Below are 24,266 nucleotides of genomic sequence, written 5' to 3'. Positions count from 1 at the left end.
TGAAGCCATATGCTTGCCATGACTGGGCACTGTAAAATTGAACAAATAATGATTTTCTAGTTGATATCACTGCTGGATTCTCTCCACCACAAGTTGGCCCTTCCAGGACTGGAGCAAGTGCATCGTCACCGTCATGAATTATAACTCGGTCACTGTAGCAATTTATAAACTCTTCTACTTGAAATTTTGTAAACTGTATGAAAACCTGTAAAGAAGATAACGACCAAATCAGGCAGATTATCCAGAATGGTGTAAGTCAGTTATTTACTATGATAAATGACAAAACAATTTGCAATGTGATAAAGAAGTGAGCTTTTCTAAAAGATAACTGATTGGAAGACAATTTTAAGATTTCATTGGTTGAGGGTAGAATCTGATTTGAAATTGAATTTGTTCAGCAGTTTTAGCTTTTGCACTGGTGCAGTTCTCTTCATTTGTTTAGGTGAGTGGAGCTTCAACAATATTCATGAAATTCAACACCACCCATGATGCAGCAGTTGGTTTGATCTACCCTATATTTGAAATGTGTATCTTCAATATTACAGTATGCAAGGTTGATAGGATTGCAGTGCTTTGAGCTTTTTTAACAGTGTCTACCAAAGGAAAAGCTTTCATTTCTAGCAGGTATATGGTAACACAATCATTTCTTTGTTACGCGCCATAATAAGTTATGAGAGTGTCCAGTACGTGATGTCATTAAACAATATGGTAATCTTGGAGTCTTTCCCTTTTGACAAGTTTCTCCAAACTTATAACAGATTTTGGCTGGGGATATGATCAAAGTGTAAAACTATTTATAGTCCATGGTGATAGAGACCATAATGAGCAAAATGAGTCAACTCGTGGAAAGCTATCAGCTTAGATGGTGAAGACTTTCAGCTAGATTGTGCAGATTCTCATTGTTTCTGAAAACACGTAGCTGTATACAGTTGATTAGGCTAGTGTAGTTCCTAGTGTACATTTGGTTCTTCAACTGATTTCACTGGCTTTGGTGAATTTGTTCTAATTTGGCTGACTCGGCTTCTGCAAGTGTGACAGAGTTACAGTAACTGGGTCAATGGTACATTTGAAAATGGGATAAAATGGCTGTTCTCAAGGATATGTTGTAAGTCTAGGAATCTTTGGTAGAACAATTCAGTTGATCTTTTGAGAACAATTCAGTTCTTACATTGAAAGAATGGACATGTTCTTTCGAGCTAATTATGCATGAAAAGGCGAAAACAATGAGATTCAGATTCAGAATTAGGCGAGTTTTGAACAGAAAACATTTTTTTTTAAAAGGTGTGCTATTCAAAATAAGTTGAAGCAATGTTTTAATCTTAGGTTACTAGTAAAACTGAAAGGTTTAAATTTGGAATAAGCAGAAAAAATGTGTAGCCACCAACTACTTAAGTATTTTCCAAACACTTCTTCATGAAAGCAATATTATATGCAAGCTCAAGCATAAGATTTTATAGGTCAGAAAGTTTTACTGGATTCTTTCATCCACCAAACCATACCCAAATCTGTCTTCTCATGCACAGTCCAAAGATTTACCAAAATTGCAATGTAATGATAAATCAACCACACAGTTGCATTCACAAACATTTTAGGATTTGTATATAGAGTTTGTTGCATTCAAGATAATAATGATGTTGGATTTGTCTGATTCTTATGCATAGCTCGGTATAGATGGAGAGAGTCAACGGTATCTCATGATAAATATGCATGACATTATGCTTTTACAAATAGCAGTGCCATTGTGTAAATTAGTTTCCAAAAATCTTCCAATCTGCAAGGGCTAAGATTTTGCAAGGGGTTCCATTTTATCAATGTGTTGACTGCAACCATAATAGAAGAATACAGTTTTTATGTGTTGGATGAATTCCAAACAGGGCTCCATGATCACATCATGAGGTTGAAAAAGAGTTAAGTGTGCTTTTATGTCAGTAGAGATTGGCCTGAAAATCAATGTTAAAGGGCCACGGCCAGTGAAAGAGAATATGTAGGCTACAGTTAATGCTCTAAAACTAGAAGATGTCATACCTTAAATTTATACCATAATTACATACGTGCTTTATATAATTACAAATAATCTTTGAATAAAGACCTTAACTGATAAAAATAATAAGGCTAGTTGAGGATATGGCAGAGCTGATTGCATTTCTGGAGTGCAGGATTAGCGGGTTTGTGAATGGTGAGCTGCCCAGAGCAAACACATCTGTACAAAACGTCCCCATCTCAACTCTCATCGGCTCAAATTCATCGAGTAGTTAAGACTCCAGGCCATAAGGGAGGGCAACATTTTTTTGGATAGTCAAATCCAGAATACAATCATAACTCTGAATAAAATGCTGGTTACAAAAGGCTTGTGTTACTGACAAGGAACTGTTTAGCAGGGATACAGGGTACCAGGGATTAAGGAGAAACTGAAAGTAAGTCTTGTAATCACTGATCCTTTCGAATAGGTATGATGTTCTTGCTATTTGTGAGAACAAGAAAAAGGATTGCAAAGCACACCAAGATACTGTGTCCATGAAGCCTGATAGTGAAGAGGAAGAGCAGAATGGAAATATAGTTGCAACAAGAGACTTTACTTAATCAAAGATATACAGCATCCCTCTGCAGTCAATAAAAAAGAATCCAAGTTGGTGTTGCCTACCTCCTGCTGGGCAAAGGCTATCTCTCTGTGGCAAAAAACGAAAGTGGAAAACAAATTGGGTTAATCCATTTGTCATGGAACATGTTTTGACAAAGCAAATGGGTAGGAACAACAAGGAGGAGGGAAGGAGATCAAGATAGAAGAGTATCCGCAGTTAAGCTCTAAATTAAAAAGCAAGAACTTGAGAATCCTTACAGTGTGGAAATAGGCCCTTAAGCCCAACAGGTCCATACCAACCCTCCGAAGAGTATCCCACCCAAATCCATTACTCTACATTTAACCTTAATTATTGGACCTACCCTACACATCCCTGAACACGATGGGCAATTTAGCTTGGCCAATTCACCTGACCCGCGCATCTTTGGATTGTGGGAGGAAACCGGAGCACCTGAGAAAACCCATGCAGACACGGGGACAATGTGCAAACTCCACACAGACAGTTGCCGGAGGCTGGAATCAAAACCCGGGTCCCTGGCACTGTGCGACAGCAATGCTAACCACTGAGCTACTGAGCAGAAATGAACATTTAAGGGAAGACAAACACACTAGTGTGGGTTATGGATTCCTTTTCGAGGGTCATGGGCACCAATTCTGGGACAGGACTGAGCAGTCTGGTGAAATGTGCTCCACCTGAATTGGGATAGTGCTGATTCCTGTTGAAAATGCTAAATGGGAAGGTGGCAAAAGCTATTAACTAGTGAACAGGAAGGAATCTACAAGAAATATAAGCAGGCTAAACAGAACAGAGCTGAAGGACGTTGGAACAAAGTATGGTAGGATGTTAACGACAAAGAATGATGAGAGTTACAAAATAAAACAATGGTTATACATATGTTAAGAGAAAATCCAATTCTATTTTCTAATTGTCTTTGCAGAGAAAGATACATCAAATCCCCCAGAAATATTTAATTAAGAGACTTGTGATACTGAATGATTAGAAGGAATCAGTATTTGTAAAAGACAAATAAATCCCTAGACCAGATGAGCCACATCCCAGAGATTTGAAGAAGATGGTTATAAAACAAATGGATGTTATTATCTTTCAAAATTCCATAGATTTTGGATAGGTTCTTTAAGACTGGAAATTAGCAAATGAAGCCCCACTATTTACAAACAGGAAGAACAGTGAAAATGGAGAATTATAGACCTGTTAGTTTGATATGACTGGGAGGAAAAATATAAAAATCTACTATTAATGATGTGATGACTAGACATTTAGAAAATAATGGTGAAATTAAGCACATCTAATCTGAATTTATGAGAAATTTGACAAAACGTTTTGGAGTTTTTGTGAGGATGCTATCTGGAGTATAGATAATCAGTGTATGAGGTGTATTTGGATTTTCAGAAAGCATTTAATAAAGTCCCACAGACAAGGGGAGTAAATAAAATTAGACTGAATGAGTTTGGGTAATATACTAGCAATGATGGTAGATATGTGAAAACACCACCACCTGCAAGTTCCCCTCCAAGCCACTCACCATCCTGATTTGGAAATAGATCGTGGTTCCTTCTCTGTCGCTGGATCAAAATCCTGTAATTCCCTCCCTAATGGCATTGTGGGTCAACATCCAGCATGAGGACTATAGCACTTAAAGAAGGCAGCTTACCATCACCATCGCAAGGACAACTAGGGATGGCCAATAAATGTTCACCAGCCAGCAATGCCCACATACTACGAGTGAATAAAAACAAAAAAAAAACTTAGAAGGAAGACTTTACAGAGTTGGCAGGGCTGTTTGTGCCATTGCTGTGGATCGAGAGACATATGTAGGTCAGACGAGGTGAGGTGGGATTTCCTTCCCTGAAGGGCATTATTGAACCGGATGGGTTTTCTGACAATCAGCAATGGTTTCATGGTCATTAGTAGATTCTTAATTCTGCTGTGGCAGAATTTTAATCCAGATATCCAGAGCATTAGCTGAAGCTTTCTAGAGGCCTGGCACTCCAACCACAAGGCTATAAAAAAACACATAGATCTAGATACCATCTATCAACCCCTCAGAAAACGAACAGGAAATGACATCACCACAAACCCCAGGAACCCCATCCAGGACAAACATATAAATAGAAAGTAGGAGACAACAGCTTCGCTTCACTTAGAGGTTGCCACTGATGATGTTACCTAGCCAGGTAATGAAACGTCTGGATATCAAACCTACAGCTCAGCGAGCAAACCTACACCCTAAACCTCAACCTGAGCTACAAACCTTCACAAACCTTGCAGGAGCCTTCCACATCCATCAAAGTTTTACCTGCTCATCCACCAATATCATTTATTGTATCCGTTGCTCCCGATGCGGTCTCCTCTACATTGGGGAGACTGGACACCTCCTAGCAGAGCGCTTTAGGGAACATCTCCAGTACACCCGCACCAATCAACCCCACCGCCCTGTGTGCCAACATTTCAACTCCCCCTCCCACATGCAGGTCCTGGGCCTCCTCCACTGCCGCTCCCTCACCACACGAGCCTGGAGGAAGAACGCCTCATCTTCTGCCTTGGAACACTTCAACCCCATGGCATCAATGTGGATTTCACCAATTTTCTCATTTCCCCTTCCCCCACCTCACCCCAGCTTCAAACTTCCAGCTCAACATCACTCTCATGACCTGTCCTACCTGCCTACCTTCCTTTCCACCTATCCACTCCATCCTCCTCTCTGCTACCTTCCCCCACCCTCCTCTCTGACCTATCGTTTCCATCCCCACCCCCATTCACCTATTGTACTCTATGCTACTTTCTCCCCACCCCCTCTCATTTATCTCTCCACTCTGCAGGGACCTTGCCTCTATTCCTGATGAAGGGCTTTTTCCCGAAACGTCGATTTTCCTGCTCCTCCGATGCTGCCTGACCTGCTGTGCTTTTCCAGCACCACTCTAATTTAGACTCTGGTTTCCAGCATCTGCAGTCGTTGTTTTTATCTTATTGGAGATGGTCATTACCTGGTATTTGTGTGGCACGAATTTTACTTGCCTGGATATTGTCTTGTTGCATTTGAACATGGGCTATTTCAGTGTCTGAAGAGTCATGAACATTGTGCAATCATCAGTGAACATCCCCACTTCTGACCTTATAAATATGGAAGCTCATTGATTGAAGGCAGCTGAAGATGGTTGGGCCAAGGACAATACCCTGATGAACTCCTGCAGAGGCCCCTAGAGCTGAGATGACTAACCTTCAACAACCATGATCAGGTATGACTCCAACTAATGCTGAGTTTGCCCCCGATACCCAGTAATTCTACTGTTTAGATTTAGTTTTAGATTCTCTACAGTATGGAAAAAGTCCACACCAACCCTCTGAAGAGTAACCCACCCAGACCCATTCCCCTACCCTATATATACCCTGACTAACGCACCTAACACGATGGGCAATTTAGCACAGCCAATTCACCTGACCTGCACATTTATGGACAGTGGAAGGAAATGGGAGCACCCGGAGAAAACCCACACTGACATGGGGAGAATGTGCAAACTTCACATAGATAGTCACCTGAGGTGGGAATTGAACCGAGGTCCCTGGAGCTGTGAGGCAGCAATGCTAGCCACTGAGCAACTGTGTCACCCTAAAACAATGGAGAGGCACCACTGGGATAGTTTTGATAAGACTCCTTATTGCCACACTTGGTCAAATGTGGCCTTGATGTTAAGGGCTATCACTTTCACCTCACCTCTGGAATTCAGCTCTTTTGTCCATGTTTGAACCAAGGCGAGAATGAGGTCGCGGCTGAGTGGCCCTGGCAGAATCCAGACTGGGCATTGCAGAGCAGGTTATTGTTGAGCAGATGCTGTTTGATAGCACTGTCGATAACACCTTTCATCACTTTACTGATGATCGAGAGTGTAGTGATGGGGAAGCAATTGGCAGGGTTGGATTTGTCCTCCTTTTCATGTACAGGATATATCTGGGCAATTTTCCACAATGTTGGGAAGGTGCCAGTGTTGTAATTGTACTGGAATAGCTTGGCTCGGGGAGCAGCTAGTTGTGGAGCCCTAGTCTTTAGTACTATTGCCAGAACGTTGTCAGGGTTTATGACCTTTGCAGTATCCAACATCTCCAACTGTTTCTTGATATCACTTGGAGTGAATGGAATTGGCTGAAGACTGGTATCTGTATTGCTGGGGACCACTGGAGGAGGCCGAGATGGATCAACCATTCACCACTTCTGGCTCAAGACTGCTGCAATTGCTTCAGCCTTATCTTTTGCACTGCTGTGCGGGGCTCTTCCATCATTGAGGATGGGGATATTTGCGGAGCTTCCACCTCAGTGAGGCATTTAATTGTGCCTACTGTTCAAGACTGGATGTGGCAGGACTACCGACCTTAGATCCGATTGGTAGTTGTGGGATCGCTTAGTTCTGTCTATCACTTGCTGCTTATGCTGCTTGGTATGCAAATAGTGCTGTTTGGTAGCAGCACCAGGTTGACACACATTTTCAGGTATGCCTGGTGCTACTCCTGGCTCGTCCCCCTGAACTCTCGAGTGAGCCAGGGTTGATCCCCTGGCTTGATGGTAATAATTGAGAGAGGGATATGCCAGGCTATGAGGTTACAGATTGTACTGGAGTACAATTCTGAGGTTGTTGATGGCCCACAGCACCTCACAGATGACCAATCTTGAGTTGCTAGATCTGTTCAAAGTTTGTCCCATTTCATGCAGTGGTAGCGCCATATATTACAATTAACGTTTTTCTCAATATGAAGGTGGAACTTCACATCCATAAAGACGATGCAGTAGTCACTCTTACTGATAGTGTTACGGACAGAGGCATCTGTAGCTGGCAGACTGGTGAGAATGAGGTCTCCAGCAACTTCTGTGTTTATACCATACAACGGCAATTGCCAGTGCAGCTATGGATGGACTACAAATGTACTGAGTGAATTGGAAATATACCATGCAAGTTTTTTAGAGGCTGGAATATGTGATATCTGTCACCTTTCTTGAGGATGGTGATGATTAAGAGACCTCCTTGCTTACTACTCCCCTCTGTTCAGATAAGGGAAATGATAATGTTATCATGCTAATAAAGTGCTTTCCCTTCAGACTGAAGTGCATCAGTAGGGATTCCATCTGTTTCTGATGCCTTTGTTCTGTAGGCATCTGTTGAATGGCCTTTTCTATTTTGCAACCAGTGGAGTTGTGCTAAAGTGATGCTGATTGCATGCTGTGGCTTTGATTTGAGGACAGAGTCTTTGTTGGGGTGATTTTTGAAGTGATCTTTGCAGCATGTGTGACTACCCCTCTTTCTTTGATTAACACCTCTCCAGCCGACTTAGCAGTGAAGTTGGGTCTGGTTATTAAGTTAATTGACTAATTACTGTCTGAGCCACTATCAGTTTTTTAGCTGTAAGTTTTTACTGGACATCAGCCTTCAGTTCAGCAGGTCTGGCAGCATCTGTGAAGAGAAATCAGAGTTAATGTTTCAGCTCCAGTTCTGAGAAAGGGTCACTGGACCCGAAACGTTAACTCTGACTTCTCTTCACAGATGCTGCCAGACCTGCTGAGCTTTTCCAGCAACTTCTGTTTTTGTTTCTGATTTACAGCATCTGCAGTTCTTTTGGCTTTTATCTTACACTTGTCTTACAATGTAGCCCATTCTGCTGCAGAATACACTGGTTTCGAAACTAAACATTTTGTTCAATACAGTCTATTCACAAGAAATCTGACCTGCTGTTCTCTTTAAAGAAAACTTAATGCCCCATTTCGAATTGTCGTGCAAGGGCATCAGCCCCCAGAGCACCCTTTGTAATGAAGACATGGGTCTGGACATCATGTAACATAAAGAACAGAGTGGGTAGAGGTAAAACTTTAGATAGTCTGGAACACATCAGATCAGACTCCAATATGGACATGAAGACAGGAAAGGATGAATTACTCCTTACTTAATGTAACTACAAGTTAGAGCCTTATATACCAATGATTACCATGCATAGCATTATTAAATATTAATGTATAATAAATAGTATTTCTTTGGTCAAGGAGAAGGCAAAGCCAAGAAATGTATTCAAGCTTAACCTTTGGTCTGTAAGAAACTCCAAATCAGTCTGGCATTAAACTACACAAATAATGAATATGTCTTTCTAAAGGTGTTCAAACAGTTTGATGATGTGGCCAACTACGCAGCAGTCAGACAATGCCAAGTTCAGTACTAAGAACAAATCAGCCAAATAAATAAAGTTGTTCACTTCCAAACAAAGATGCAAAGATTATTGACAGTTTGAACTACGCAAATAAATGTACACAGACAGACACACTGTCTTTTCAGGAATACTCCATGAGTTGTGAAGAAGAGTTTTTGGTGGGTTTTCAGCTCAACATTTTGTGGAGAGGAATTCCAAAGGAAGAGACAGGAAGCAATGGACTGTTGCTCTTCAGGCAGGTCAAATTCTGCTTTGAACAGAATTCAAAACTGTGATACGTGACCTCTCTCTGAAGGTTTTCCAGACCGAATGCACCTGCAGGGAGCTCTGATAAAGTCACATGTTGCTGTTGTACCTGGTGCCTTTTCCTCAGCAAAGACCAATTTGTTTAAAAGTTTACGATAAATTTATGTAGGTCCACCTAATTTTTAAAACATAAGATTTGGATCACATCTCCTCATAACATTATCATGCAAAAAACTAGAGTTTTTAAAGACAGTTTCTTTTCAGTGTACGAGCAAGTAGCTTTTATGTATGGCATGAGACTTTGTATATCCTTAGCCTGAAAGGGGCTGGTGACAGCAAAACAGTTCACAATGCTGCTCATTGTAAAATTATTCACAGATTTGTAACAAACAGTTGGAAAAATATAAAAGTGTTTTTTTCTAGATCTGAATGTCCACCCTAACGATGGGAAGAAAAGTCACAAAAACTTCGGGCATCAAAGAACTCTAGTTATATCCCCCTTGGTCATAGCTGCAAGAGTCCTAATTATATTTGATAGCAAACCTGATAATGTTGATGTGGTCTTACTTACATGTTTTCTATTATGAGATGTTTTAAATATCCATGTGCAACGAGCATTGTTCGGATATAAGTTTGGGAAATTTGGAGAGGTGAATTTTCCTGGTTCATGTCTGTATAGTCCTCCGCATATTTCTAAAAGTTTAAAAGTTATAGTTTGAAATAATAATTTGCAAACATGCAAGGTATAGTTCTGTATTACAATATGCATTTCACAGCTGAGCTAGACAGATTCTGATCACACATTTTTAAGGAATCAGATTAATAACAGTTGAAACATAGAATCTCTACAGTGTGGAAGCAGAACATTTGGTCCATTGAGTCCATACTGACACTCTGAAGACCATCCCACCCTATAACTCTGCATTTCCATGGTTAAATGGAAATGCAGAGTTATAGGGTGGGATGGTCGTCAGGCTAACATACTGATCCTGTACATTCTGGACACTATGGGCAATTTAGCATTGTCAATCCATCTAATCTGTACATCTATGGACTGGACGGTAACCAGAGCACCCAGAGAAAACCCATGCAGACACATGGAAAATGTGCAAACTCTAAATAGACATTTGCCTGAGGGTGGAATCAAACCTGAGTTCCTAGTGCTGTGAGGCAGCAGTGCGAACCACTGAGCCATGACTAAGCCAAATAGCCTAATTCTGCTCCTATATCTGATGGTCTTAATTAAACAAATAAATTAATTAACTCAAGAATTATTCCTCCAAGGGGCACTGTAAACAAATCCAAAAGTTCAACAGAAACTTAAATAAAATTAAACTCATTTCCCCGGTTGAAAACTGAAAATTGTTTCCATCTCCTGCCATTCCTACTGGTTGTGGAAGGGCTCAAGCAACTGGCCACATACTTAAGATTCTTAATCAATGATAATGCATGTATTCACACACACAGCCTTTAACTCCATCTTTTTGCCATTTTTACAAAGTCTGGTTTTACCTATAGGTGCACCATTAAGTTTGTACTTTCCTTTTCTGCCACACTCTGGTTATCATTACCAAAATTATGACTCTGCTCTTTACCTATTGTTTCCCATTTATTTACCATACCTCATCTCAGATGAAGACTTCTTCACGTTAGTTAGTTTAAAGTATTCTCTACCATCTTAGTCATATGCTTGCCAGAACACTTGCCGCAGCATGGTTTAGGTAAAGGCCATTCACAGTAGGACAGCACCTACTTTCTGTAACACTGATTCCAGCTGTCAATAATTCAAAATACATTTCTCCCACACCAGTCTTTAAGTCATGCATCTACCTCCTTGATCTTCTTTAGCCTTTGTTACTGTTCTTATGGATCACCTAATAATCCACAGATTAGAGTCATAGTCATAGAGATGTACAGCATGGAAACAGACACTTCGGTCCAACCCGTCCATGCTGACCAGATATCCCAACCCAATCTAGTCCCACCTGCCAGCACCAGGCCCATATCCCTCCAAACGTTTCCTATTCATATACCCATCCAAATACCTCTTAAATGTTGCAATTGTACCAGCCTCTACCACTTCCTCTGGCAGCTCATTCCATACCCGTACCCTCTATGTGAAAAAGTTGCCCCTTAGGTCTCTTTTATATCTTTCCCCTCTCACCCTAAACCTGTGCCCTCTAGTTCTGGACTCCCTGACCCCAGGGAAAAGACTTCGCCTATTTACTCTATCCATGCCCCTCTTAATTTTTTAAATCCCTATAAGGTCACCCCTCAGCCTCTGACGCTCCAGTGAAAACAGCCCCAGCCTGTTCAGCCTCTCCTTATAGCTCAAATCCTCCAAACCTGGCAACATCCTTGTAAATCTTTTCTGAACCCTTTCAAGTTTCACAACATCTTTCCATTACTACATTTGAAGTTCTGATTTTTAGTTTATCCTCTAGCCACTCACAATTCCTCAGCAGCAAATCTTTCCTCATCTTACTTATGTTGTTGGTACCCAAGTGGACAATGATCTTCCCCCTCCCACAGCACATTCTCTCCAGTTCAGAGTAAATATCCAGAACCCTGACACTAGGTAATCAATACAGCTTTCTGAATTCAAGTTCTCTGCTTCAGGGAACTGTGTCATATATCCTGACTGTCCCCAATATTGTAACATTTTTTTTTGGTTCCCCCACTGGGTGCTCTCTACACCACAATTCCATGGTCAGTTTGCCTTTCCACCTTATAGCCACCACTCCTACCTATTGGATAATTGGAAGGACAATTGAATTCTGTATTCTCGGTCTCATTGCCTGTTACACTTGCAGAACCACCTCGTGCCCCTGACCACAAATCAAATCAGAAGATTTTATCCTACAGATTGTCATAGAGTCATAGTCATAGAGATGTACAGCACGGAAACAGACCCTTTGGTCCGACCCGTCATGCCGACCTGATATCCCAACCCAATCAAGTCCCACCTGCCAGCACCTGGCCCATATCCCTCCAAACCTTCCTATTCATATACCCATCCAGAAGCCTTTTAAATGTTGCAACTGTACTAGCCTCCACCACATCCTCTGGCAGCTTATTCCATACACTTACCACCCTCTGCATGAAAAAGTTGTGCCTTAGGTCTCTTTTATATACTTCCCCTCTCACCGTAAACCTATGCCCACTAGTTCTGGACTCCCCCATCCCTGGGAAAAGACTTTGCCTATTTACCCTATCCATGCCCCTCATAATTTTATAAATCTCTATAAGGTAACCCCTCAGCCTCTGACGCTCCAGGAAAAATAGCCCCAGCCTGTTCAGCCTCTCCCTGTAGCTCAAATCCTCCACCCCTGGCCACATCCTTATAAACCTTTTCTGAACCCTTTCAATTTTCACAACATCTTTCCGATAGGAAGGAGACCAGAATTGCACGCAATATTCCAACAGTGGCCTAACCAATGCCCTGTGCAGTTGCAACATGACCTTCCAACTCCTGTACACAATACTCTGACCAATAAAGGAAAGCATACCAAACACGTTCTTCACTATCCTATCTGCCTGCGTCTCCACTTTCAAGGAGCTATGAACCTGCACTCCAAGGTCTCTTTGTTCAGCAACACTCCCTAGGACCTTACCATTAAGTATATATGTCCTGCTAAGATTTGCTTTCCCAAAATGCAGCACCTCGCATTTATCTGAATTAAACTCCACCTGCCACTTCTCAGCCCATTGGCCCATCTGGTCCAGATCCTGTTGTAATCTGAGGTAACCCTCTTCGCTGTCCACTACACCTCCAATTTTGGTGTCATCTGCAAACTTACTAACTGGACCTCTTATGCGCACATCCAAATCACCCAAATAAATTATGAAAAAGAGTGGACCCAGCATCGATCCTTGTGCCACTCCACTGGTCACAGGCCTCCAGTCTGAAAAACAACCCTCCACCACCACCCTCTCTCTTCTACTTTTGAGCCAGTTTTGTATAAAATGGCTAGTTCTCCCTGTATTCCATGAGATCTAACCTTGCTAACCAGTCTGCCATGGGGAACCTTGTCGAATGCCTTACTGAAGTCCATATAGATCACATCTACCACCCTGCCCCATTAATCCTCTTTGTTACTTCTTCATCCAAAGATATATACATCCTGTCCCTCAGGATTCCCTCCAACAACTTGCCCACCACCGACATCAGGTTCACTGGTCTATAGTTTCCTGGCTTGTCCTTACCACCTTTCTTAAACATGGCACCATGTTTGGCAACCTCCAGTCTTCCGGCACCTCACCTGTGACTATTAATTATACAAATATCTCAGCAAGAGGCCCACCAATCATTTCCTTAGCTTCCCATAGAGTTCTAATCAGGTCCTGGGTATTTAAACATTTTTCTGCATTTCAAGACATCCAGCACTTCCTCCTTTGTAATATGGACATTTTTCAAGATATTACTATCTATTTCCTTACATTCTATATCTTCCATGTCCTTTTCCACAGTAAATACTGATGCAAAATACTCGTTCAGTATCTCCTCCATCTCCTGCTTCTCCACAGAAAGGCCACCTTGCTAATCTTTGAGGAGCCCTATTCTCTCCCTCATCACCCTTTTGTCCTTAATGTATTTGCAAAGATCCTTCGATTCTTCTTACCTCTATTTGCCAAAGCTATCTCATGTCCCCTTTTTGCCCTCCTGATTTCCCTCTTAAGTATACTCCTCCTTCCTTTATATTCTAATGATTCACTCGATCTATCCTGTCTACACCTGACATGCTTCGTCCTTTTTCTGAACCAAACCTTCAATTTCTTTCATCATCCAGCATTCCCTACATCTACCAGCCTTTCCTTTCATCCTAACAGGAATATACTGACTCTGGACTCATGCTTTCTCATTTCTGAAGGCTTCCCATTTTCCAGCCGTCCCTTTATCTGCGAACATCTGCCCCCAATCAGCTTTTGAAAGTTTTACTGCTCCTCAGATGCTGCCTGAACTGCTGAGCTCTTCCAGCTCCACTAATCCAGAATTTTGAAAGTTCTTGCCTAATACCATCAAAATTGGCCTTTCTCCGATTTAGAAATCCAACTTTTAGATTTGGTCTGTCCTCTTCCATCACTATTTTAAAACTAATAGAATTATGGTCGCTGGCCCCAAAGTGCTCCCTCACTGACACCTCAGTCACCTGCCCTGCCTTATTTCCCAAGATTAGGTCAAGTTTTGCACCCTCCCTAGCAGTACATCCACGTATTGAATCAAAAAATGTTTCTTGTACACACTTAACAAATTCCTCTCCATCTAAATCCTTAACATTATGGCAGTCCCAATCTAAGTTTGGAAAGTTAAAATCCCCTACCATAACCACCCTATTATTCTTACAGATAACTGAGATTTCCTGACAAATTTGTTTCTCAATTTCCCTCTGACTATTAGGGGGTCTATAATACAATCCCAATAAGGTGATCATCCCTTTCTTATTTCTCACTTCCATCCAAATAACTTCCCTGGATGTATTTCCGGGAATATCCTCCCTCAGCACAGCTGTAATGCTATTTCTTATCAAAAATGCCACTCCTCCTCCTCTCTTGCCTCCCTTTCTGTCCTTCCTGTAGCATTTGTATCCTGGAACATTAAGCTTCCAGTCCTGCCCATCCCTGAGCTATGTTTCTGTAATTGCTATGATATCCCAGTCCCATTTTCCTAACCATGCCCTGAGTTCATCTGCCTTCCCTGTTAGGCCTCTTGCATTGAAATAAATGCAGTTTAGTTTATCAGTCCTCGCTTGTTCTCTGCTTTGTCCCTGCCTGCCCTGACTGTTTAACTCGCATCTGTTCTCAACTGTACCAGTCTCAGATCGATCTCTTTCCTCACTATCTCCCTGGGTCCCAACCCCCTCACCCCTGCCCCACCTTACTAGTTTAAATCCTCCCGAGCAGCTCTCGCAAATCTCCCTGCCAGGGTATTAGTCTCCTTCTAATTTAGGTGCAATCCACCCTTCTTGTACAGGTCACTCCTACACCAAAAGAGATTCCAATGATCCAGAAATGTGAATCCTTCTCCCATACACCAACTCCTCAGCCATGCATTCATCTGCTCTATCCTCCTATTCCTGCCCTCCCTGGCTCGTAGCATCGGGAGTAATTCAGATATTACTACTCTCGAGAAACTCCTTTTTAAATTTCTGCCTAACTCTCTGTAATCTCCCTTCAGAATCTCAACGTTTTCCCTTCCTATATCGTTGGTTCCAATGTGGACAATAACCTCTTGCTGGCCCCTGTCCCCCGTGAGAACATTCTGCACCCTCTCTGAGACATCCTTGATCCTGGCACCAGGGAAACAACACACCATTCTGCTTTTTTGCTGCTGGCCACAGAAACGTCTGTCTGTACCTCGGACTAGAGAGTCCCCTAACACAATGTAACTACCTTCTGGAACAATGTATACCGGTACTTTTTATTTCATTTTAGCTTGGATTCCAGCTCATTTATTTTCAGTTCATGTTCCCCAAGCTGCAAAGATTTAGTGTAAATGTAGTTGCCGTGAATTGCACTGGCATTAAACGGAATTAACATTCTGCAGCCACAACAGGATATCTGCTCTGCAATCTTTATTCTGGGATAATTAACTTATGATTAATAAATCCTACGACCTCTAATAAGCTTTACTACTGCTAGTAAACCATATCACTACCAGTGAAACCATACAATTGCTTGTGTATCATGGAGGTTCCCCGAACGAGATTTAGCCATTGCCCTGTGTTATTACATGTTCATTTTCCTCAGATCTGCTCAGGAGCCACAGAGCCTAGCTGTTGTCTATACTGCTGCTCCCTCTCAGCACATCGCAATGCTTAATGGTCTTTCCCCATTACCCTCACCTCCCTTTTCACTGTGCTAAGGTCTCTCCACTGCTGCACTCTCATCTCACTTCATGTTGTTTCATGGCCCCTCTGACACTGCTCTCAACTACTCTTCTGCTGTTTCACTGGTTCTCCATCAGTGTTCTCTCTCCTCCCCTTGGACTGTTTAATAGTTTGTCCATCATTGCTCCTCTCACCCCTCATTCTGTTTTATGTCCTCACCAATGTTCGCACACTTTTATTGTCTTTCCACCACTCTCTGTTTTATTATTTCTCCTCTGCTCTCTCATTCCTCTTGCTCGTTTATGATGTGACCGCTGCTACTCACTCCTCCCCTTCTATTTTTTTAATAGTTTTTGTATTGCTGCTTTCTCTCCTGCTGTCATTGTATTTTATTGCCTCTCCACTGCTTCTTTTTTTCCTCCCTCACACTATTTACTTGTTTCCATGATACTTTATTCTCCCTCCACATTGCTTTCTGGTCTCCCTGAAAGCTCACTCTTCCCCTCATTCATTTTTATGGTACCTCCACTGTTGCTCACTCTCCTCCCATTTTATTGTTTAGCTCTTTCTCTTCTGCTGCCCTCTCTCCTCCTCCTGTATTGTTTTCTCTGCTGTCTGCTGTAGCTCTTTTGTCAACCTCAGTCTGATTAAAAATGTCCCTGTTGCTACTCTGTCTCACCCTGTTATGATGTTTTATCATCTCACAACTGTTGCTTTATCTTACTGTCTTATGCTGCTTTCTGTTCTCTCTGCCACTGGTCTTGACGTGAGTTTGCCTCAAGCAGATATTTTATATGATTGAGAAATAATTATGTTATCTCCTGTGGATATCATAGCATTGGAGAAGCTAACAGACATCTATAACAGCAACTATTACATAAAACTATTGTATTCACAAACCCAGGGTAACATTAAGCTATTTGATTACAATTGAACAGGAAGCTTCTAGTAACAAGTAATGCTCAAGTGATCCCAGAGTAGGATACTGTCTCAGACAGTTTTATCTTCAGATCACATTATGATACAGTGATGATATCATGGGTTTGTCTCTTAAATGTATGTGGATGTTAACTGCAACACTCCATTTTCCAGAGCTAAAATTCATTCTCCCTGTGTTTGCATGGGTTTCCTCTGGATGCTCTGGTTTCCTCCTACAGTCACAAAGATGTTCAGGTTAGGTGGATTGACCATGGCAACTGCAGAGTTGCAGGGGTGGGTCTGGGTGGGATGCTCTTCAGAGGGTCGGTGTGGAGTCATTGGACTGAATGGCTTGCTTTCACAGTGTAGGGATTCTATGATGCTGATTCTTCTCTGATTCTATCCCAAGTATATATACATAGTTGGTTGAGTTCAGTTGGGTGGATGACAGGTTTGCAATGTCAAGTGATAGAAACATCACAAGTTCAATTCTTGTGCTAACCGAGATTACCATGAAGGATTCTCCTTCTCAATCTCTACCACCTCCTGAGGTGTGCTGCTCCTCAGGTTAAACCACCACCAGTTATCTCTTTCTAATGTGAGAGCAGCCTTATGACCTTGTGAGATTATGAAACTTTATCTTTACAGGGATGCACACATGCCTGCATTGTCAATTCAATAATTCTGGAGGTAGGTTTGCTGGCTAAGTTGGGAGGTTTGTTTTCAGATGTTTTGTCACCATACTCGGTAACACCATCAGTGAACGTCCGGATGAAGCACTGGTGGCATGGCCCACTTTCTATTTCTGTGTGTAGGTTTCCTTGGTGACATCATTTTCTGTGGTGATGTCATTTCCTGTTCATTTTCTCAGGGGGTGGCAAATGGGATCTGTTGATAGAGTTCTGGTTGGAATGTTATGCCTCCAGGGATTAATGTGTGTGTCTCTGCTTGGCTTGCCCTAAGATGGATGTGTTGTCCCAGTCGAAGTGGAGTCCTTCCTCATCTGTATGTAAGGTTACGAGTGAGAGTGGGTCATGTTTTTCTGTGGCTAGTTGATGTCCATGTTTCTAAACTGAAATAGAACATTATTCCAATGCGCCACCACACACTGCAGCACAGAGGAACTACAAAGAGCAGAGGAAAATCACTATACCGTGTATTCAAAAAGTGCGAGTACCCAATGAACACAGTCCGCCGATTTCTCAGCAACAAACCCCAGCAAGCAGACAAATCACGTCCGAAACCCTACCCACTCTCCCCTACATCAAAGACATCTTGGAAATGAGTGCAAGACTACTCAGACCTCAGGCATCCTGGTAGTCCACAAACCCACCAACACATTAAAACAGCAGCTAATGAACTTGAAAGATCCTATACAGGCAACATGCAAACTAATGTCATTTACAAAATACCTTGCAAGAACTGTAACAACTGTAACTGGACAAACAGGCAGAAAACTAGCCACCAGGATACATGAACATCAACTAGCCACATACTCTCACTAGTATCCTTACATACAGATGAGGAAGGACACCACTTCAACTGGGATAAGACATCCATTCTAGGACAAGCCAAACAGAGACACACATGAGAATTCCTAAAGGCAAGGCATTCCAATCAGAACTCTATCAACAGACACATTGACTTGAATCCCATTTACCACCCCAAGAAAAAGAATGGGAAATGACATCACCACAGGAAATATTGCCATAACAGGAAATGATATCATCAACCCAAGCAAACCTACATATATAAATAGAAAGCGAGCCATGCCACCAGCGTTTCATCTGGAAGCTCACTGATGACGTTACGTATTATAGTGACAAAACGTCTGAAAGCAAACCTTCCAGCTCAGTGAGCAAACCTACATCCAGAACCTCAATCTGAGCTACAAATCTTCTCGAAACTCATTAATTTAATAATTAAATGTACAAATAAGAAAAGAGTTCATAAGAGTAACATTTCAAACATCACTATATTGCTTTAGAAGTGATCAGTTTCCCATCTGGAAAGGTGTGCACTATTCTCTGTGTCACTTGTTTGTTTTGCCACTGGTTGCTCAAACTCAACATCACCATACAACCATCATAATCCAAATGCCTCTAATGAGGAAGGTGATGTGTAGGTGATGAGCTGGTTGCTGTTCCTTTGTAATGTAGTACCATGACTAACAATGACTTTGCATGATCTGGGCTGGTTACATACTTTGGAAACATTTGCTGGCATCTATGTGTTTGAATTTTTAACTGATATTCGCTGCTCAGAAACAATCTTGATAGTTCTGTACCTGCTTCTATCATTGTGTATCTCTTTCATCCTCCTCTTTCTTGAAGAAAGATGTTCTGTCCCAGAATGGTTAGACATTTGGTTGATAGGTAACGTTTTCCACAATTGCCTTCTGAGTATACTTTGTGCAAGGGATGGTTATCACTTCACCATCCAAGTTGCACAAAAATGCAGCAATCAGATGACGCAATCTTGCCTTGTTTCTTAGTGCTTAGTGATCAGCGCGTATTATACATTCTGTTAGACTGTTTTAGTATGGATGCTGGTGTGACAATGTGATATGGGTCACTCCCCACTTGGTACATATGTCCTGAAACAGCATTCCAGATTACTACGGTCCATTGTCAGGTATTAATTGTTTTGGGATATCCAATAAACTGAAAATAGCTTTCCACAGAGAGCTGTGCAGGCAGAGTCCTTGTGTACTTTTAAGGCTGGGATAGATTCTTGATCAGTGGGGAATCAAGGACCTTGGGGAAAATGCAGGAAAGTGGGTGTGAGGAATGTTTAAGCAGCCATGATCCTACTGAATGGCAGAGCAGGCTCAAGGGGTCAAATCCTGTTCCTATTTCTTATGGTTTTATCGTTATGATCTTAATTGCTTTCAAGCCAGAAGTACCCTGCATAGTTCCTGTCAGTTGCCCAGACAGTCTGATAAATGAAAATTGGCATTCCGCTTTGCAAACAGGGACCTGGAAGTCCTGGTGGATGGGGTGGTGCAGCAAAGGTCATCTTCTTTCCCCAAGGACTTGGCAGAGTACACCATGATATCAGATCTTGCCAGGCTAGTCCAAAGTTTTCTGCAGGGTCAATGCAATATCTAAAAACTCTTTACGACCCTCGTCTATTTACCCATTTCATTTTTGCACTGTTCTTGAAGTTCAGATTAAATCATACCCTAACAATTTACGTTCACTTTCAACCAATCTTTTCAAAGGTATCTCAGATTACAAACTTCTCTTTGAAAAATTAAGTATTTTTCTTAATTTCTAACTTTAACTTTGGATAACCATTCTCTGTGATCACATTAATTCATTCTGACGTCAAATGGTGAAGTAGGAAACCAATGGCATTCTTTTTACTTTATAATTGATTTATTTACTGAATACAATATTGCATCTTCCTACCTCCTCATTAACCAACATCCAAGTTCTCAGAAGGGTCTCTGATACTCTTTTGAAACCATTAATACAAATTAAACTAAATTAACAAGTGGCCACTCCTCAAAGGGGCACTCCAAAAATGAACTGTTTAATTTATAAATACATTTAAATTTCATTTCTGGAAGAGATAATGTAGTCCAAGAAGTTCCTCTTGATATGTGCTAAAAATACTACAATGTAAGTCCTTAACGTTAACAATGCAGTCAATATACTGTTAATTCCCATGAACTCCTACGTGTCTCAACTGCTAAATTTGTTATGTACAGGGATTAAATTATTCTGTTTTATGAATGGACAGAAACATTCTGTCTGTGTTTAGCATATTGATGAAGTTTCATATAAATGGGTCCATACAGCGCACTTACTGCAATTATACAGCTTGTTAACCTTCAAAGTATCAAGGTGAGACATTCCATAACGTTGTCCAATATATACCCTTGAATTTGGTTTCGGGATAATGGTAACACTTCTTCGATCTTTAGAAAAAGCATATCTGCAATGAGAAAATAAATATTTAAACTTCTGCCCAGAATACAACTTTCAGATTTTACATTGGACTACCAAATTCTGTATTTACTTTAGAAACAAGAGGGCATTTAACTTATTGCCTGCAAAAAGCAAAAACAAAGCTCCACAGAAATCAATTTCTGTACAAGGCAGCCATGCTTTCAACTCTTCTATATGAACTACATATTAATGCCACCTCAAGGTTCTTGAGAAGTACAATCAACGCTGTTTGAGATGGATTCTCTGCCTCGGCTAAGAGGATAAGGCATACTAACACCAGCAGCATTGAAGCAGCCTGTAGCACCAGCATCGAAGCCGTGATCATCCAAAATCAATGCTGCCGGGCCGGCTACATGTTTAGGATACCTGAGTTTCAACTGCTAAATCAAATCTTCTTCACCCAGCTCAAGTAAGACACTCAAATGAGAGGAGGTCAAAAGAAGTGTTTCAAAATTTCCCTAAAGGATTTCCTCAAGAAATGCAGAATAGATGTCAAGATGCGGGAGACTCTTATTCAGAAGAAACCAACTTGCAGGAAACTCTGTATGAAAGGACACAATTCTTTGTAAACAACCATTGGCAAGAGGAAGTACAGAAAAGGAACTGGAGAAAAGAATTCCAGTGATTTCAAGGCCAAGGATGTGTGTGATTAATGAGTGATGGCCAACAATGATTACTTACAAATTAACAAACTCCAATGACTTATTCGACTATGAAATTTAGTAACATAAAAGGTCTAATCTGATGTTCAATATGTCATTGAACCCTTTTTACTCAGTTTCTTTTAATTTGGCTGTAAAAATTGCCACAGTTCAGCTGTTGGCCATGACAGAAGTTGACTTTTAAATCAAGGTTTGAATTGAAAGAAATAAACTAAAATTGAGGGGCTTAAAATGAGGTCATTTACAGTCAGCTGTAGGAAGTCACAGTTTATAAATTTCAGACTCATAGTATACTGCTCAAGTTATTAGTATAATATTCTTGGCATTGTTCGCCTAAAACAGATTACATACTGAGTCTGCAGAGGTATACAAAACAGGATCTTGTTGGCTCATACCTTTGGCTACATTTTACATTAAGCTATACAAGAGCCTCAATCATGTGATGTACATCATTTGGCTGTGATGATATATATATAATGTTGGATTAGCATATTAAAGTTAGAATTGTACCAGTGTATTCCATTGCCCACCTCAGCTCATCTCTGATTCTCATTTCTATATTGTGAAGAACCACCCTACCACAACTTTAAACTCTGATATTTGCACTTCTTAATATTGTTTTATACTCTTTATTGCTGTTCTTTTTGTCCTTTTTTTTGATGTTTCACGAACCTGTCAGAATAGTTTCTCCTCTCAAGTAGATTGGGTATTTGAGTCCTGCAAGTAATGTCTCCAACTTTGCTGGACAGAAAGGGAATTGGTAGGTGGCTCAGGTTCACCACCTAGATCATTACCTGGTTTGGTAGATGAGTGCAACATCTCTGGCCAGTTAGAATCATAGAATCCCTGCAGTGTAGAAACAGGCCATTTGGCCCAACAAGTCCACACTGACCCTCCAAAGAGTATCCCACTCAGACCCATTCCCCTACCCTATTACTCTACATTTACCCCTGACTAATGGATCTAACCTACACATCCCTGAACACTATGGACAATTTAGCATGGCCAATTCACCTAACCTGCACATCTTTGGACTGTGGGAGGAACCAGAAAACTCAGAGGAAACCTATGCAGTCATGACGAGAACATGCAAACTCCACAAAGACAGTCACCTGAGGCTGGAATTGAACTTGGGTCCCTGGCGCTGTGAGGCAGCATGGCTAACCGCTGAGCCACCGTGCTTCCATGATGCAGGAGACTCTTTCAGTTTAGCAACAAGTCCATGTCTATTTCATCTCTCTGTCCAGCAACTTATATGATGTTGAACCATTTTGCTGTTCAGTTGAATGTTGACTCAGAAGTACAAGTTGGATGGCATGGTTCACTTCAGCAATGTTTTCTGTGTAGGCACTCGTCTTTCAGCTTTACCATTGTCTTGAGGATATCTTGGTGAGCTGCTTAGGCACTCTTTGATCTGAGCACATTACAAATTAGCTTTCTGTGCTTCTCTGATTTCATTCACTTGCTGAGTGGCTATTGGAGTCACCCATCACATACAACAATATGCTGATCTGCCTGTTCATCTTCACATGAGGCCCAACAGAGTATTATATCTACAAAATCTCCAATGCCATCTCAGCCATGCTTATCCTTCATTGGGGCTTGTGATATTTTGAAACTTTTTAGTATACTTTTTCATAACTGCTTTTTCCTACAATATTTTAGTCTCGTTTGACTAACATAAAATGAGTCTGCAGATGCATGTAAACAGGAGCTTTCTTAGAACACAGCTTACTGGTCCACATCTTTTATAAAGCTGAAGAGAATCAATCATATCAAGTTACACCATTTCCTGTCATGATGTGTACACCTGCCATTTGATATATGAATGGGTCAAAATTAATCTTATATATACCTGTAATTCAATTCGTAAAATGGACTGACCGCTGAAGTGTCAGTGTGAGGAGTGTTAACACCTTGTGGAGTTTCCACCAAGTCCATCCAAATCATGAATGCAGCAGTGTCTGTGCAATTGAACACATGGAGACAGACTGCGAGTCTTTGGATTGTCATGTCCAACACACAAGCCAGTGCATGCTGGAGATGTGTACACCTCTAGGAGCTCTGAAAAGTAATGGCAGCGCCAAAGAAATATGGACTCAGTGGCCACTCCTTTAACTCATCAGGAGTATAGAAAGAACAGCTGATCCCTGAAAGTATTAAAGAACAGCATTAGGGGCTCGTTCAAGATACTTTCAACAAATGCCCTTAGGGAGGAAATTCCAGGATTTTTGATCGAATGATACTGAAGGAACGTCGATATATTTCCAAGTCAGGATAGGGAGTGGCTTGGAGGGGAATTTGCAAGTGGTGGTTCCCATGTATCTGCTGCCCTTGTCCTTCTAGATGGAAGTGGTCATGCTTTTGAAAGGTGCTGTCAAAGGATCTTTGGTGAATTTCTGCAATGCACCTTGTAGATAGTACACACTGCTGTTACTGAGTGTCAGTGGCAGAGGGAGAGTTTGTTTGTGGATATGCTGTCAATTAAGCAGCTGCATTGTCCTGAATGGTATCAAACTTCTTCAGTGTTGTTGGAGCTGCACTCAAGGAAGCAACTGGGGAGTATTCCATCACACTCCTGACTTGTACCTTATAGATGATGGACAGGCTTTGGGCAGTCAGGAGGTAAGTTACACCTAGCTTCTGATCTGCTCTTGTAGCCATTGTATTTATGGGTGAGTCCAGTTGAGTTTCTGGTCAATAGTAACCTCCAGGATGTCGATAATGGGTGATTCATTGGTGGTACAGCCACTGAATGTCAAGGGGCAGTGGTTAGATTGTCTCTTACTGGAAGTAGTCATTCACTGGCATTTGTGTGATGTGAATGTTACTTGCCACGTATTTGCCCAAGTCTGGATATTTCCAGATCTTGTT

At 41.4% G+C, this 24,266-nt stretch overlaps 1 long non-coding RNA gene across 1 annotated transcript; it reads right to left on the bottom strand.

Annotated features, from left to right (window-relative positions):
• On the bottom strand, positions 1-20,704 carry LOC122558114 (uncharacterized). Its single transcript, XR_015760035.1, has 3 exons — positions 20,589-20,704; positions 9,601-9,722; positions 1-205 (listed from the first exon to the last, which is right to left on the bottom strand). It is a non-coding gene; the product is annotated as an uncharacterized LOC122558114 (long non-coding RNA).
• Between the last annotated feature and the right edge of the window lie 3,562 nt (positions 20,705-24,266).

The sequence above is a fragment of the Chiloscyllium plagiosum genome, unplaced genomic scaffold, assembly GCF_037043375.1.
Source record: "Chiloscyllium plagiosum isolate Xiang-an unplaced genomic scaffold, Cpla_swu_hap1 HiC_scaffold_18, whole genome shotgun sequence".
In the NCBI taxonomy this organism is placed as follows: Eukaryota; Metazoa; Chordata; class Chondrichthyes; order Orectolobiformes; family Hemiscylliidae; genus Chiloscyllium; species Chiloscyllium plagiosum.
This window is presented reverse-complemented; position numbering and strand designations above follow the sequence as displayed.